The sequence below is a fragment of the Pinus tabuliformis genome, chromosome 1_2 (assembly GCF_031772625.1).
Source record: "Pinus tabuliformis cultivar Carrire ecotype Pingquan chromosome 1_2, CPIR1, whole genome shotgun sequence".
Lineage (NCBI taxonomy): Eukaryota > Viridiplantae > Streptophyta > Pinopsida > Pinales > Pinaceae > Pinus > Pinus tabuliformis.
In genome coordinates, this window is record NC_142298.1 from 833,421,517 (window position 1) to 833,438,930 (window position 17,414).

The 17,414-nt window shown below is 36.4% G+C and overlaps 1 pseudogene; it reads left to right on the forward strand.

Moving 5' to 3' along the window:
• Positions 1-15,613: 15,613 nt before the first annotated feature.
• Positions 15,614-17,089, forward strand: LOC149208511 (putative metal-nicotianamine transporter YSL6 pseudogene; annotated as a pseudogene).
• The last annotated feature ends 325 nt before the right edge of the window (positions 17,090-17,414 follow it).

The following is a 17,414-nucleotide window of genomic DNA, read 5'->3' on the forward strand; positions in this document are numbered from 1 at the left end:
AAGATATTTTCTTTTCAAGTTTTTTATTTCCGCCATTGCATGCAAACACAATTTTGCAACAATACTTGTATTTCCCAATCAATTTTTTAAGAGAAAGCTTTTTGTAGCACAAAACTCAGAGTTGAATGTGTATTGACCTATGGCGTTGATTCCTCGTTGTCACTTTCATTTCTTAATGTGTGTATCTGCTACCCAAGTCTTAACTTTATCCATGTTTGTTTCAAGTTGAATATTAGCATATTCTCTTAAACACTTCTCAACACATGTTATACTTATTTTTTCTCCCTGTCAAAGGAAATTGTTATTTGTTCTTTGATTGCGTATCTATTTCATAATGAAACCTCATATTCAAATGACAATGTAGATAATCACTTTCATTTTGAACATAAATTCTTTTCATGTAATTTATTTCTGGTAGTACATGCAAATATATTTTTGGAACAAGATTTGTATTTGGAAAAGAAATTTTCAAGTGAAAATTTTCTTTAGAACAAAAGTTTGAGTTGAATGCCAACCGAGTCACCACATTGACTTGTTGTCATGACTTTTATCTCTTAACAAATGTGTCTTGCATTCAATTATTAAATTTATTAATGTATATATGTGGCTGAATAAAATGATATTATGTTCAACACTTCTCAGCATATGTTGTTGTTTATTTCTTTCTGTCAAAGTAGATTGCTATCTTTTTTCTGATTGCACATATATTTGATAGTGAACCATGTTATTCAAATTACAGTGCACTTAATTGTTTAAGTTTTCATCATAAGTTATTTTCAAGTAACTTTTTTCTACCATCACATGAAAATATATTTTTGTAATGACATTTGTATTTCCCAATCAATTGTTGAAGTGAAATATTTTTGTAAAACAAAACCCTTAGTTGAATGTGTACTTAGCTATTACACAAATTTCATGTCTTCAATTTATTTTGTTAGTTCATGTGTTTCCTACTCATTTGTTAACTTTATTCATGTGTAACTCTGTTTGTATATAACAATATTATGTTCAACACTTGTTAGCATATCATCAACTTTTCTTTATGTCAAAGCATATTGTTATGTGTTATGTGATTGCATATCTTTTTTATTGTGAACCCTGATATTCAAATGACAATGGACCTAATTGTTCACCTTATGAACAAAATTTCTGTAGGTTTTAACCCTGTACAAAAATTACCTGCATACGAATTCTAAAACACAAAAAAAATAAAAAATGTGAGACCATAACACATAAAACACATATACACAGAGATTTTTCCATTGGATCCCAAAACCGGGACTACCAGCTTGATTTTTCATTATGTTCCTTTCAATGTTACAATAAATATTTGTCCATGCCGAAGCATCCAATACCATGGACCGAAAACCATCGCATCCAATACCATGGACCAAAAACCATTGTGTCCAATACCATGGACCGAAAAACCATCGCAACCAAAAAACATGTGCAAAAATCATGCACAAAACCATACGTGGGTCCGCCCAACCTAACATAGGGTCCAAAATCAAAAAATTTCGGGGCACTACCCCAGACCCCATAAAGTAGGGTTACGGGTACCCCTCAAACCCCCTGTTAAGTACATGGAAAGAATATAACACAACCCAACATTCTCCCACTTGTTGTTTTCTTTCCACAGGGGGCCACGGGAGAACTTAGTCATTTTTCCAGCCCTGGAACACCCATTGTTTCTCTACACTAGGAGAACTTCTCAAAGCTCACAAATTTTGTCAATACATCTGCAGTATTCTTCAAAGTGTCCACCTTTACCAGCAACACCTTTTTGTCTTCTATCATATCCCTCACAAAGTGATACTGAACATCAATTTGCTTTGTCTTTGAATGATATGCAGGGTTCTTTGCCAAGAAAATTGCACTTTGGTTGTCACAGTCTATCCTTATAGCTTCCTGTACTAACCCCATACTTGAACACAATATTTGCAACCAAACTGCTTCCTTGCTTACATGAGTGGCTGCCATGTATTCTGCTTCTGTAGTTGATAGTGCCACTACAGATTGTTTCTTACTCATCCAACTGACTGCACCTCCAAATAGGTTAAACACATACCCACTTGTAGATCTTCTCTGATCCAGATCCCCAACCAAGTCTGCATCAGCAAAGCCACGAATATCCAACACTCTGTCCAATCTTGGTCTTCCTTGGTAGCACAAACCATAATCACTAGTGCCACACAAATACCTGAAAACCCGCTTCACTGCTGTCTAATGCTCCTTTCCTGGTTTTGACATAAACCTGCTCAATACTCCCACTGCATGTGCAATGTCTGGTCTAGTACAAACCATTGCATACATCAAGCTACCGACTGCACTTGCATATGGAACACAGGACATATCCTCTTCCTCTTCTTGTGTCTTGGGACACTATTCAGCAAATAAATTTACACTTAGAGGAATAGGGACCTTCACCGGTTTACTATCTTGCATATTAAACCTCTGCAATATTGTCTCGACATACTTCCTTTGGTTTAACTAGAGCTTCCTCTTTTCCCGATCTCTTTTAATTTCCATGCCCAAAATATAGTTTGCAGCACCAAGATCTTTCATGTCGAATTTGGAGGACAATTAGGTCTTCAAATCCTAGATAATTCTTTTGTCATTTCCAACCATCAACATATCATCCACATACAAGAGTAGATAAATAACACGGTCACCAATTAATTTAAAATACACACAATGATCTGCTTTGCTTCTTGTGAAGCCAAGTCCCCATATAAATGTATCCAATTTTCGATACCACATCCTTGGTGATTGTTTTAACCCATACAAAGACTTCTTTAACTTGCATACCAGTTCTTTCTCACCCTTCACCGCAAAGCCTTCAGGTTGTTTCATGTACATATCCTCTTCCAGATCCCCGTGAAGAAATGATGTCTTCACATCCATCTGTTCTACCTCAAAATCAAAAGCAGCAACAACAGATAAAAGTAATCTAATAGAAGTTACCTTGGCAACAGGAGAAAAATATCACCAAAATCAATTCCCGACACCTGGGAATAACCTTTTACTACTAACCAAGCTTTGTATTTCTCCACTTTTCCTTCTGCATCTGTCTTCTTTTTGAACACCCATTTTCTGCCAATGGGTTTCCTTCCAGCTAGCAACTCCACCAGATCCCAAGCCTCATTTTTGTGCAAAGATGCCATTTCATCAACCATGGCCTCTTTCCCGAGTTTTCCATCCTCTGAATCCACTACTTCCTTCACAGTTCGGGTATCATCATCAGTAATAGATAAAGCAAAATTTGGACAAAAAGTAGATGGACTATACTGTTGGCCGCTCTAATTGTTTTCACAATTCGAGCTCCACATAAATTGTCAACCCGAGAAGGTCTTTTTATTCCAAAGGTAATAGCGCACTGGATATGCTCAATTTCAAAAGCAGTTCAATGTTGTAGTAAAAGAAAGTCACACACAATTGTTAAATTCAGCAATCTATCAATTCACAGTCTACTTAATTAAAGCTGAAGTCAATTAACTTATATCAGACACGATTTCTCTGTTACAGCAAAAGGGAAATAAATGTATAAGAAAAGAAATCATTCAACTATAGCAGGAACAGGACCCTATTCCTTGATGGGAACTTCAGCACCTGCTGCCTGGCACTAATCACACTGCAAAAGAAGTAACCTTAAGAGGTCAAGACCCTATTCCCAGGAACAGGAATCTTCAGCACTTGGCCTCTCTGTTCTAATCACACTGCAAGTAAAAGAAAGCAATCAATGGAGCAAGACCCTATCCCTCTGTACAGGGATCTTCAGCACATGCTCTCATCATCCACTCGTGCAATCAATACATGTAGCGCTAAGAAACAGAGTATCACAAACCATGTAACTAGTGTTTCAGCAACAGAACTAAATACAATGCAAATACATAAGAAATAAACAACTACAGGAATAAAGGGGTGGATCTTGTGAGGAAGGCGGGCCCTTTCCTTCTCACAAGATTCCCCAAGAGAAAGAATTAAACTAGAATGCTCAAAACAGGTCTTTATTCATCTGTCAAGAAACTGGTACATACAAAAAGGAGACTAGCTCCTGTCTCACACAATGATGTTCTCAAAATTACAGTTCGATCCCCTCTAATGATGATGTCTCCTCTTTTTAAAGAGGAGACATCATTTACAATTTTACACAAGAGCGGATATCTCGATTCTGTTCAAAACAAGACTATTCTGTTCTTCTTTAAAAAGAGATACTGTTACAACCGAGACAACAGTCATGCTATCTTTACAATAATTCAGGTAACCGTATCTTCGGCCTGCTGCTATTATCCACAAAAAGTTCTTCAGAATCGCAAATTACGCATAACGGAATTTGCGTGCTTTGTCGGCTGTTTCAGCAGCTGAGTTAACTGTTTCAGCATCGGGACCAGCTGTTTCAGCAACGGGACCAGCTGTTTCAGCTACAGCCGCTCGTTCTCATCAAGGCATATAACTTTATCTGCGATCTTCAACTTATGTTAGCAACAATGCACTTCAATAATTGATAAAATATAAGAGTATTATAGAATTAAATGTAAGACAGATTAACCATATAATAAAGAGAAGGTTTCCATATACCTTAGGATATAGTGAATGAAAAAGACATTGGAGCTTATGGTTTTGAGAGTAAAATGATATCAAAATATATAACAAAATGGTACATATTGGAGTCCTAACATATACCTTTCTAGCTACCTTCTTTCTCGAACTGATCTTCTTACACCCGAAGTTTGTGGCTCTTCAACTCCTGATTCCTCCTCTGCTGTAGATTTTGATTCTTCCTCCTTTAGCTCAAACTCTATCTTCTTAGGTTCCTTTGGTTGGACTTCATGTTCAATAACATCTTTCACCTCTCTGAACACCACATCTCGACTGTACACAACCTTCCTTGTTACTAGGTTCCAAAGCTTATAACCCTTCAAACCATCCTTATACCCAATAAAGATGCACTTTTCAGATTTACTATCCAACTTGGTCCATTTCTCCTTTGCAACATGTACATATGCATCAAATCCAAGTACGCTCAAATGTGTAAGAGAGGGTTTCTTACCAGTCCATACCTCTTGTGGAGCCTTATCCTCCAACGCTGATGAAGGTGACCTGTTGACTAGGTAACATGCAGTATCCACCGCCTCTGCCCAAAATTCTTGTCCTAACCCCACACCACTGAGCATGCTTCTTGCCCTTTCCATCAACATCTTATTCACTCTTTCTGCAACTCCATTTTGTTGAGGTGTATATGGAGTAGTCTTCTGCCATGCTATACCACACTTCTTATAGAATTCTTCAAATTCCTTACTGCAAAACTCTCCACCATTATATGTCTTCAACACCTTTATCTTCTTCTCTGTCTAGTTTTCCACCAAATCCTTGAATTCTTTAAACCTATCAAAGACTTCAGATTTCTTCTTAAAGAAATATATCCATGTATTCCTTGAGAAGTCATCAATAAATGATACATAGTACACAAACTTACCTAGTGATGGAACCTTCACAGGTCCAAACACATCAGTATGCACAAGCTCTAATATCTATTTCGCCCTCTTACTTCCAGAGGGGAAACTCACCCAATTCTGCTTCCCATATACACAATTTTCATAGAAATCAAAATCCATAGAGCTATTACTCATACCTTCTACCATACCTTTACCATGAAGTATTCGAAGGCCCTTATCTCCAATATGTCTAAGCCTTTGATGCCACAGCATGGTCCTCTCTCCAGAGACAACTATATTTTCTCCTCCACTTTCAGGAACCACAGAACTATTGCACCCATCAACAATAGTGCTACCTTGTAGCTTGTACGGAGTTCCAGTACGAACTCCCCACATCAATACCAGTGCCCCCTGAACCATCTTGCAGATATCCTTCTCGAACACTGCTTTTACACTTGCATCATCCAGCTTGATTACAGAAATCAAATTTCTAGCCAACGCAAGAATATGTAGAACACCTGGAAGTGTTCTAACCCTTCCACTTTGCAACTTCAACTTTACTTTTCCGCGACCAATGATTCTAGCCTTCCTGTCATCCCCCAAGAAGACATCACCACCATCATATTTCTCATACTCGCAAAACCACTCTCTATGGGGAGTGAAGTGAAAGGGTGCACCTGAATCAATCAACCATGCCTCATGATCTACAGGTGTACTTGAAGAAGCCAAGTACACATCCCCACCTTCATCTAAGGTGGTTTTTGCCTCTGTAGAAGGAGCATCATCAAATCCCTTTCCTTTATCAGGAGCTTTAGATTTACAATCCCTTTTGAAGTACCCTTCCTTTCCACATTTCCAGCACACCATCTTTACAAGTTTTCTTGGAGATTTAGATCTCCCACTCAATGAATTATTTTTGTTTATGTTCTGGGACCGTCCTCGTGCAGACAAGGCATCACCATTCTGTCTCTCCATATTTTTCCATCTCATCTCCTCCGTCAGCAAGGATGAGACTATTTCATCAAAATGCAGGGTATTTGCATTGCTACCTATTGCAATAACTAGACTATCCCATGAATCCGGTAGAGAACACAACAAACTGATGCACTTATCTTCATCTGAAATTTTAATATCAATAGATGCTAACTAACTTACCACAATATTAAACGCATTCAAATTCTCTATCACCAAGTCTCCATCTTTCATCCTCATGTTATACAACGTTTTCTGTAGGAACAATTTATTCGCCAGAGACTTAGATTAGTACAATGTCCCTAACTTGTCCCACAAAGCCTTTGTCGTAGCTTCCCCTCACACATTCAGCAATACTGAATCTGAGACACACAATCGTATTGTGCTCTTTGCATTCCGATCCAACTTCCTCCATTCTTCATTGGTCACTCCCGACCGTGATCCACTGATCTTTATCCACCAACAGATCCTCCATCTTGAGTTTCCACAACTCAAAACTCTGACCATTAAATTTCTCGATCTCTATCTTTCCACCACTCGCCATCTTCTTTCACCACCAAAATCGATCTCGCGGATCTCCCACTGAATAGGGTCTACCACAGGCCTGAACGAAACCCCTCAGCAACAAAGATGTCCCCTTGAAGCCAAAAATAGCTCGAATACCAAATGTAGGTTTTAACCCTCTACAGAAATTACTTGCATACAAATTCTAAAACACAAAAAAATAAACAATGCGAGAGCATAACACATAAAACACATATACACAAAGATTTTCCCACTAGATCCCAAAATCGGGACTACCAGCTTGATTTTTCATTATGTTCCTTTCAATGTTACAATACATATTTATACATGCCGAAGCATCCAATACCATGGACTGAAAACCATCGCATCCAATACCATGGACCGAAAACCATCGCGTCCAATACCATGGACCGAAAAACCATCGCGACCAAAAAACATGTGCAAAAATCATTCACAAAACCATAGGTGGGTCCGCCCAACCTAACATAGGGTCCAAAATCAAAATTTCCCAAGGCGCTACCCCGGACACCATAAAGTAGGGTTACGGGTACCCCTCAAACCCCCTGTTAACTACGTGGAAAGAATATAACACAACCCAACAATTTCTTTCTAAGCAATATATTTTCTCGAAATACATGCAATTACATTTTTGATAGGATATTGTAATTAAACAAAATAAATACGTTACAATGATATTGCCTTTAATTGTTCCTCCTCTTTCTTCCTAAGTGTGACATATACACTATTTTGCATTTTAGAAAAATGTTGAAAATGAAGAGGTGGCGAAATCCATAGACAATCCAACGATTTCACTCTTGATATAACTATAAATGTCAAAACTTTCCTCTCTATATCCTATATCTATAATGGCTCATTGCAAAGTCATCCCCTACGATTTGTGTACACTGAACGCCCATGTCATTTTTAAAGGAATGTGTTTAAGATTCCCTCTAACAATAGGTGTTGTAGGAACAATGTTTGGACAATTTATATCAAATGGAACAACTTTGTACTTCTCAAAAAAAACTGTAGTGAACATTGGAAGTTTACGTGGCTTCAGACTAGGAATACAGAAGATATCCTCAACATATCTAAGAACACCATTTACCAGCCCAAATTCAACCCAAAAATTACATGTCAACATGACACACTCTCCATAACATAACAAAACTTAATGCTCCAACACATCATCATCGTTGTCAACTGTTTCTATTCTTCCAGTCTATTCTGCAATAGACCTCACAATTTGAGATTTCAATGATTTCATCATCTTCCAATTGTGCAGGTTAACCAAATTATTTGTTGCAAACCAGTGAACCAAAGAATCAAATAAACATTTTTCCTCTAGATGTAGGAAATTGTCAACACATGACATGAGAAGATCCCAATCATGGAGAGTAGCCTCTGCATTTTAGTTATTGGTTAAAAGATTGTGAAAGGACACTTGTCTAGGATCATCTCCTTGTTGCCTGAAGATTTTATCCAAGGTGACAAAAATATTGAAGCTTTCCCACAACACTTCCCCTATTGTTTTTCCTACATATAAAGTTTTATCCTTAATAGGAGGCAGTTTCCCAAGGTCACCCACAAAAATCATCGACCTACCACCAAAAGGAGAGTCCTTGTTTTCAGGAAAGGCTTCTTGTAGAGATGAATCTATCTATATAAACAAACTCAAATTTATAAATCTCATCTCATCAATCAAAACATAATGAATGTGCCTCATTTATTCTTGAAATGTTGCTAGGGCTTTCCCATTCAACGATTTTGTGTCATTTATAGAAATTTTTAAAGACGAATGTATTTTTTTCCCATGTACTAAAAGCAGCAATGCCAATAGGAGCCAACAATAGCAGTGGCCTTCTTCCACCCATTGCAACAACAAAAAGAGCACGAGAAATAAAATGAATAAGAGAAGACTTCCCAGTTCCAGTTTTTCCTTGAATAATCATTTTCAAAGCATCATTACTATCGGCATCAACAAAGTGGCATAAAATAATTTCAAAAGAAGCTTGTTGCTTCTCAAATAAAGAGAAAGGTGGAACTATTGTCTCCCCATTTTTTATAAATCTCATCTCATCAATCAAAACATAATGAATGTGCCTCATTTATTCTTGAAATGTTGCTAGGGCTTTCCCATTCAATGATTTTTTGTCATTTATAGGAATTTTTAAAGCTGAGTGTATTTTTTTCCCATGTATTGAAAGACGCAATGCAAATAGCAGCCAACAATAGCAGTGGTCTTCTTCCACCCATTGCAACAACAAAAAGAGCACAAGAAATAAAATGAATAAGAGAAGACTTCCCAGTTCCAGTTTTTCCTTGAATAATCATTTTCAAAGCATCATTACTGTCAGCATCAACAAAGTGGCATAAAACGATTTCAAAAGAAGCTTGTTGTTTCTCAAATAAAGATAAAGGTGGAACTATTGTCTCCCCAATTTAGTCACCATTAACAATACTCATTGACTGAGCATATTTTACAAAATGAATAGCCTATTCCATAATTTCATCTAGCCAATTATATTTAATATTGTAATCCCTTATGCCAAGATTGTTAAGATCAGAAATGGTTACACTATTTGGAGGAATAATCTGGGAAAGAACCTACCACTCTTCATAATCTCTATCAACATTATATTCATGAAAAAGGGGCTAAAAATCCTCTTCATTAATCTCATTTGGAAAAGAGCCTTTATCAACATGCCATCCACAATATCTTAGACTCCATTTCATGATGATAATTTCGCTTGAAATTCCTATATTTGAAGAAATGTCGTGAAACGACTTGTACAAAAGAAACTCAATCCAACAAAATGTCGCAAACTCTTATGAATCCAAGTTTGGAATAACAAAGAAACATGGCCACACACGAATGATACCATGCATATCCTATGGTATCCATGGCTCCCGCCTATGCTTTCCATCATAACTCCATGATCTTGTTGTTTCTATCAAATACAAATGTTCCAAAAAATCGGGTCAGATTCAATAAAGCTGGACAAAATTGTTCTCACATGAAATTTCATCAGATTGCACTCATAGTCTTTGGAAAACTTTCTTGCCAACATTCAAGGGAATAAATTTGCAACTACAAATAACAACATGTAGCTTTAGTAACATATGGCATGTTTCTTGTGCACCAATGTCACGCTCAACAAGCATTTCTGCAAGAAATATTCTATATGCAGATAACGTAGAAGCGTCAGATTCATGTGTGCTTGCAAACCTTGTCAACATTTCATGATAACTTTCAGACCAGCTTTCAACCTTTGAAGCATATTTTGCAATATATTTTAATATTTCATGTCGAGAAACAACTTCTTGACAATCAACATTTTCTCACCACATTGTGAGAAGATCCACATTGTGAACATTTAAGTGATCATCGTTCTATGCTGCTTCATACTTATTTCTCCTTTTTTAATCTATGTACATTGCAAACTCAACATGCACCACCCATGGAGTGTCATATCGACATGAAATGATAGGCCCATTTTCCTCCAAATAGGAATCAACACTGCGTTTTGTGTGCCTTTGCACTCTGTTGACCAGATGCTCATAATATTTATTAGGATTGTATGAAAAAATCTGTGAGGTTTTCAAAAGGCATAGGTCATCATTAACACTTCGAGGAACCATAAAATTACAATGGTATATGTTGTGTGGATTCCATACTATTACATATTTGTCATAGTAGGACTTCACTTCATCAGCATTCAAAGAATTGGTCCAATCTAGTGTTTCCATATTCAAATCTCCTGGCATCCATAGGAAACTATGGGTGTGCACTAAACCCCTGTGTTTCCACTCATGCTTACCAAAAAAAATTATTTAACATATGAAAACCAACCAAAATAACAAACAAATCATTCCAAAACCATAAACACTACAACATAACAAACAACCACTAACCGATACCAGAAGTCTTTAACTCCAAGATATTTATCAAGAACCGATTGATGAAATATATTAAATCTTTGGTGCATGTACATAGAAACTATATGCGAGTAATCAATAAGATTGTCAAATTTTTTTCGCATGTTCATTTCGTGGATGGCAGTGTATGCTGGAAGGCATAAGAAATTGTAAGTCATGCCACTTGGTCTCAGCCACACTCAACGCAAAAATCAATATTGGGCAGCCCAATTGCATGATCATGTTGGTGAGTTCAGAATGACACTTTGTCTAATATGCCCTTATACCCCTAAGATAACAACTAAAATGCATTAATTTCTAAACCAATTTATTGTGAGGAAAATCCTCAAGTTGTTGACACGAATCTTGGATATTTGCAGGTGCAATCTCATGGATATTATTTTTCAAGAAGAAAGACATTGTCCCCTAGCTACGATGACACATAATTATATTCAATAGGAAATATCGAAACCGAGGATGGTTTCCAAATATTTGATCACAATACCTAAGTAGATGCAAACCATATTCATGCATTTCAACATTGAAAATACGTGGATACAACCAATCGACATCACTAGTTGGAAACAAAGTTGGGAAGGCCATGTCTAGCAACCCTTCAGTGTTATATTCATTGACGGGGGATGTGCCAATATTTGGCCATTCCACTACTTCATTTGTTCTAGAATCTGTGTTTTCAAAGAATCTTCTTATCCGTTCCACTTCCCTGCACTCATTAGGCATGCGAGAAAGAAATGTTGATGGATGGCAATGCAAACCACCAACATCCAATATTTCAATGTCCTCATCAGCTCTTCAAATTTCACCCAGAAAAATATCAACATATTATAGCCTGCTAGACACATCAGTTTGTCATTCTGGCAGAGTAGCAACAAAATCCATATCGATTTCAACATCCTTGTAATATTTATCCATCTAAATTTTGTAAACCAATGCATCCAACACACATTGTATCTTGAAATAACATTCATAATATTTCGACTTAGCACTACATCTTCTAAAAATCAGAAAATCAATTTGTTCTACCTATCGTGGAAGCTTCTTTTCAATCAAATATATATCTTTCGGAAAACTAATCATATGCCCATTAAATTTATACTGGCCAACACGAGCATGAGTCACTTGCAATATTTGACTCACTGATGCTATTAAAATTTCTTATGCCCGTGTCAAAACTCCTAGTACCTCAGGTTGCTCATCTAGATTCATGTTATTAAAGTGAGAGAAACAATGAGCACCTCTCTAACTCTTACATATTTTAGAAATGGGCCCTTCATGCAAGCTCACAACTTGTATACTAACATAATATTCATTACATACTTGACACATTTCCACAACAGATAAGTTATCAATCCTTCACCAAAACCTTTTATGCAACATAATCATCTCTCTGCTAAAATAATGGCGACCACTTCCACTTCCTTTACAAAACAAGAATCTAGATTAAGGATGATATTAAAAAACCTGCTAGATTTGAGCATTGGATTGCACATTTCTTTCCTTAAATTCATGGGAATCCATTCTTCTATATTGGTTGTAGTCGAGTTCATTTTTCTTACATAAATTATAAATCATAATGCTAAAATGAAACATATAAAAATGCCAACATAGTAAGTTTAACAAACAAAACACATACATTTTCTTGCCCATCGCGTCGATGGAGCTGGACTTAACCAACCAAGAAAGGTTGCATTGGTTATAAATTTACTTCTTTACCACTATTCACTCCAATATTGCTCTACAAAAAATACATGAATTAAAAGATGAATCTAGCAATTTCCAAATACATATTGAAATGCAAAAATTCGAGGAAAATAAATTCACTTGCACCACCTGTCCTTTCTGACGAGAGGGACTCTACATAGATTCTCCACAAATAACAATATTGTCTACACACTTGCTTCCAAAAATGCTTGTTTTGACATTCACAACTGGGTGTCACAAATTTTCAACCATACCAGCAAGCATACTACTATAAACAAAAACATAAGATTCTTGAAATCTAACTCGAGGAATGCACATATTCTATGTTCCTTCCGCCTGTGTTTCTGCACCAATATTCCTTCCAACATTGTTCTACACAAAGAAATGAAAGAAGAAAATCATAAAACAATTAATATATTCCATTGACATGTAAAAATCCTATCAAAACAAAAAAAATACATCAGGCACATATTCTTTTTCAATTTTTTGAGCTCGAACAGAATCTGGGGGAGTGACGATATTCACTATAGAGTTTCTACAAGGAATTCTTGACCCCACATTGCCACTAGAGTGACCAAAATTCCCTACCATGTAACCAAAAATATTTCTATCACCAAATAAACTGGATGCTGCAAATTTCTCATTGTCGTGAATGTGCCAATGTTCCAATAGTCCATTTCTTGAGTTTTCTGCAGACATACCATCATTGTCACTTGCACGAACTTTTTATTTGTAAACAAAATATTCACAAATAAAATTATGGTTAGAAAATTCAATGAAGCATTATTACAGCTTCTAGACAGACATATGTTTTCTTTCTCAACGACCATTACCATATCATTCACACATTCAGTTGTGAAACACCTATAGATGACATAAAAAAATGGATTTGATTCATATAGGAAGAGTATTTCCTGTCTTTTTCTAAGATTATTTGTGGCCTCATCTCGTTCTTGTCAAATCTTTGTGCATCTGAGGCCAATTTTTCCCTATTCATGTTTTTGTTTAGCCCTGACGGTGATACAAGAGATACTCAGCAGAGATATCCTCTACGAATAAGAATATCAACCTAGTGCATTTGCAATTCCAAATTTTTATACACATTTCAAATCATTGATCAGTTATAAACAATTTGCAAATACATTCTCATTCTGTTTGATTTCTCTCACAGAAAACATTATCAAATTGGTGGGTGTTATGGGTTCATTTCCTGCACTTGAAAAATTATATGGCATGGTGCATAGAGAGACAAAGACAGGGCAGATAGAAGTCTACTCAAGTAGGATTGGTCACTATATATGTCTTTTCAATATATTGGAAGGGCAAGTGTAATATAATTTTTCAATATCTCTCCCTCTCTCTCTGTTTTACTTGAATCCCTGCAATCTGTCCAGGATGCCCAATCAATGGAAAATGTTTTTTCATTACTCTCACGGATAGGTGCTGAAAAATTTTAAAGCCATTTTTGGGTATAAAGGGGATGTTGTTTCATTAAATGGTAACTTTTACATTTGTTATTAGTTTTTGGAAAATTTCAATTTTGTTTTTGGAAAAATCAGAATGTATTTTGTTACGTGTGTGAAATATTCACACCCCCACAATATGAGAGAAATGTAGAACACTTTAGCTCAATTTCAGGTTGCTTACTAGGCTCCCACATTCTCATTGTCATGTGGGTGGCAAGTTTCCATATTCTTGCCATGGTTGGGAAGGTTTGTACACTGAACACTTTTGATAGATAAATCACTAATGAAGTTCTAATGTAATTCCATGCTAGAATATTCACAACCCTTCTGTGGGTAAGAGGTTACCCAACCTGCATTGGGTGCAAGTCCAACTGTGCCCAAAGCCCCAAGCTTCTTGGAAACAACTCATTATCGATGAGAATACCCAAGCTATACTTTCCTACAAGCCCAAAATTGTGAGGTAAGTACAATAATTTTATTCAAAGGGTAAAAAAAACACAAAAAAATATCAGCATATCTTTGCCCTTTGTGGTGGAACTGCTAGTTATACCCATTTGAAAAATAGTGCATAATTTCAAGATGGGTTGTTGCACCATTAATTACACTGAAAGATGTTTTCTTTATGGGCTTTGGGTGAGAAGATATTGTTCACCCCAACCAATCAAAAACTTTTATTATTTTCATTCACACAAATCAAAAATAGACATGTGGTAAAGTCACAAGAAAGTTTCCATGCGAATATATTCCACCTTCCCTTCACCGGGTGGTTTCGATGCTGAACAAGGAGGAGGAGAAGAGATCCTTCTTGTCATCTTCCCCTCCTGGTTCCATGCTGATTTCTTTTGGTAACAAATCATTATGTTAAATATCAATTATTACATATTGTCATGGTGCGATGTAGTACTAGGTTCAAAGGGTTCCCAATGACTACACATTCATTCCCAGGTGTGACTATAGAGAGAGAGTAAAATTCTCACAAGTTTAGCAGGACGCATGACAAATTACTCTCCATGAAGGTTTGAAGGAAATAGGAAAAAATGGGCAAGGAGGATACTAGATCAAAGGTGTGTATTCCATTAGTAGATGATGCAAACAAACATGGATGTGGAGCTCAGAATGATTTAGAGGTACCACCACCATGGAAAGAATAAATCACAGTTTGCGGCATTGTGGTGAGTGTTGTTCTTGGAGGGTTATTTTGCATTATCACCCGTAAATTGAATCTGACTGTGGGAGTGATTCCTTCTCTCAGTGTGGTTGCTAATGTTTTGGGATTTCTCCTAGTGAAAACATGGACAGGGATTATGTCAAAGCTGGGGATATGGACAACTCATTTCACCAGGCAGGAAAATCTATTCATTCAAACCTGTTTTGTCACCTACTATGGCATCTCTTTTATTAGTGGTTTTGGACATACATGATTTCCGTCAACTAAAGAACACATAATTTAATTGGAGCAGACTATCTAGGAAATATGGTTGAAGACATTAAGAATCCTTCTTTAGGGTAGATAACTGCCTTCATTTTACTGTTAGTTTTTTGGACCTATTTTTCCTTGTTCCACTTCGCAAGGTAATGGTCATAGATTACAAACTCACTTATTGTAGTGGCACTGTTGAAATGTTGTTGATAATAGTTTTCACACTTCGAAAGGTGCTGATACTGCAAGAAATCAAGTTTGGTGTCATGGAAAGTACCTAAGCATTAGTTTTGTCTGGAGCTTATTCAAGTGGTCTTTTAGTGGAATTGGAGATTCATGTGAATTTGACAACTTTCTATGTTTGGGGTGGGAAGCATACAAGAACACATTCTATTTTGACTTCAGTGTAACCTACATTGGATATGTCCTTATATACCTTTACATTGTCAATTGTTCAATTTTTCTTGTGGCAATAATAACATGGGGATGCTTATGGCCTCTTATTAGAAAACTTGCAGGTGACTGGTATCTAACAGACCTTGCTAGCAATTACTTCAAAGGCATGTATGGGTATAAGGTGTTTGTAGTTATTTTTCTTATTCTAGGTGATGGGTTGTAACACCTTGTCAAGATAATAGTCATTACTAGTAAGGAAGTTTATACCCAATATACTAAACGAAATGAAATTCCTCTCATCAACAATGTTCAAGTTAATGACAATGAAAAATCAGTGGAGGAACAAATGCAAGAGGAGATATTCATGAAAGACAAAATACCATTTTTGGTAGCATCTTCTGGTTATGTTGGTTTTGCAGCAATTTTTGTTGGGGTAATACCTGCCATTTTCCCTCCCTTGAAATGGAACTTGGTACTGATTTCCTACATGGTGGCCCCAACTTTCGCATTTTGCAACTCATATGGAGAAAGTTTGACTGATTGGAGCTTGGCTATCACCTATGGAAAGCAGTACTCTTCATTTTTGCATCATTTGTAGGCAATAATGGTGGTGTAATTGCATGTTTAGTAGCTTATGGAGTGATGATGTCAATTGTCTGTACACCCTCTGACTTGATGGAGGACTTCAAGACTAGTTATCTCACCCTATCATATCAGATATCTATGTTTATAAGCTAGTTAGTTGGTATTGTCATAGGATGTATTTTGGCACCCCTTACTTTCTAGATGTTTTGGAGAGATTTTGATATAGGTTCCCCTGGTCAAGCATACCAGGCACCATATTCTTTGATCTTCCAAGAAATGGAAATTTTGGGTGTGGAGGGATTTCAGCACTGCCAAAACATTGTTTATAGATTTGTTATGCCTTCTTTACGTCTGCAATACTAAGCAACTTTTTGAGGGATTTGACTCCTCACCAAATCTCAAGTTTCATTCCCATCCCAATGGCTATTGTGATTTCGTTCTACATTGTATCTTATTTTGAAATTGAAATGTTTTTCAATTTTGTCATCTTATTTGTATGGGAGAGATTGGACAGGAAAGATGCTCAACAATATTCAGGGGCTATGGCTTTAGGATTGATTTGTGGGGATGGTATTTGGACTGTACCTTCAACAATTATTTCCCTCTGTAAAGTAAATCCACCTATATGCATGTTATTTTCCTCCACTTGAAGTACCTCATATGCAAATGTCTCTCATAGGTTATACTTCAATTGCAATATTTACTCCCTTATCAGTATGAAAATCAAATATTTTAAACATTGGATTCTAGTACATTGTCTTTTCATGTTTTCACGGTTGAATGGAAGTTGATAAGTCTGTTATGACTCTCAATGGCATGGATGGAATAGTATTCTTATCTATGTGCATCAATTATTAAAATTATTTTATTTCTTAAAAGACCATGTATATTAATTTTGAAAATAACATTTGATGCTTATAATAACAATGAGTTCAAGAACTTTTGGACAATGTTGAGGAGAAGAGATGGCTTCTA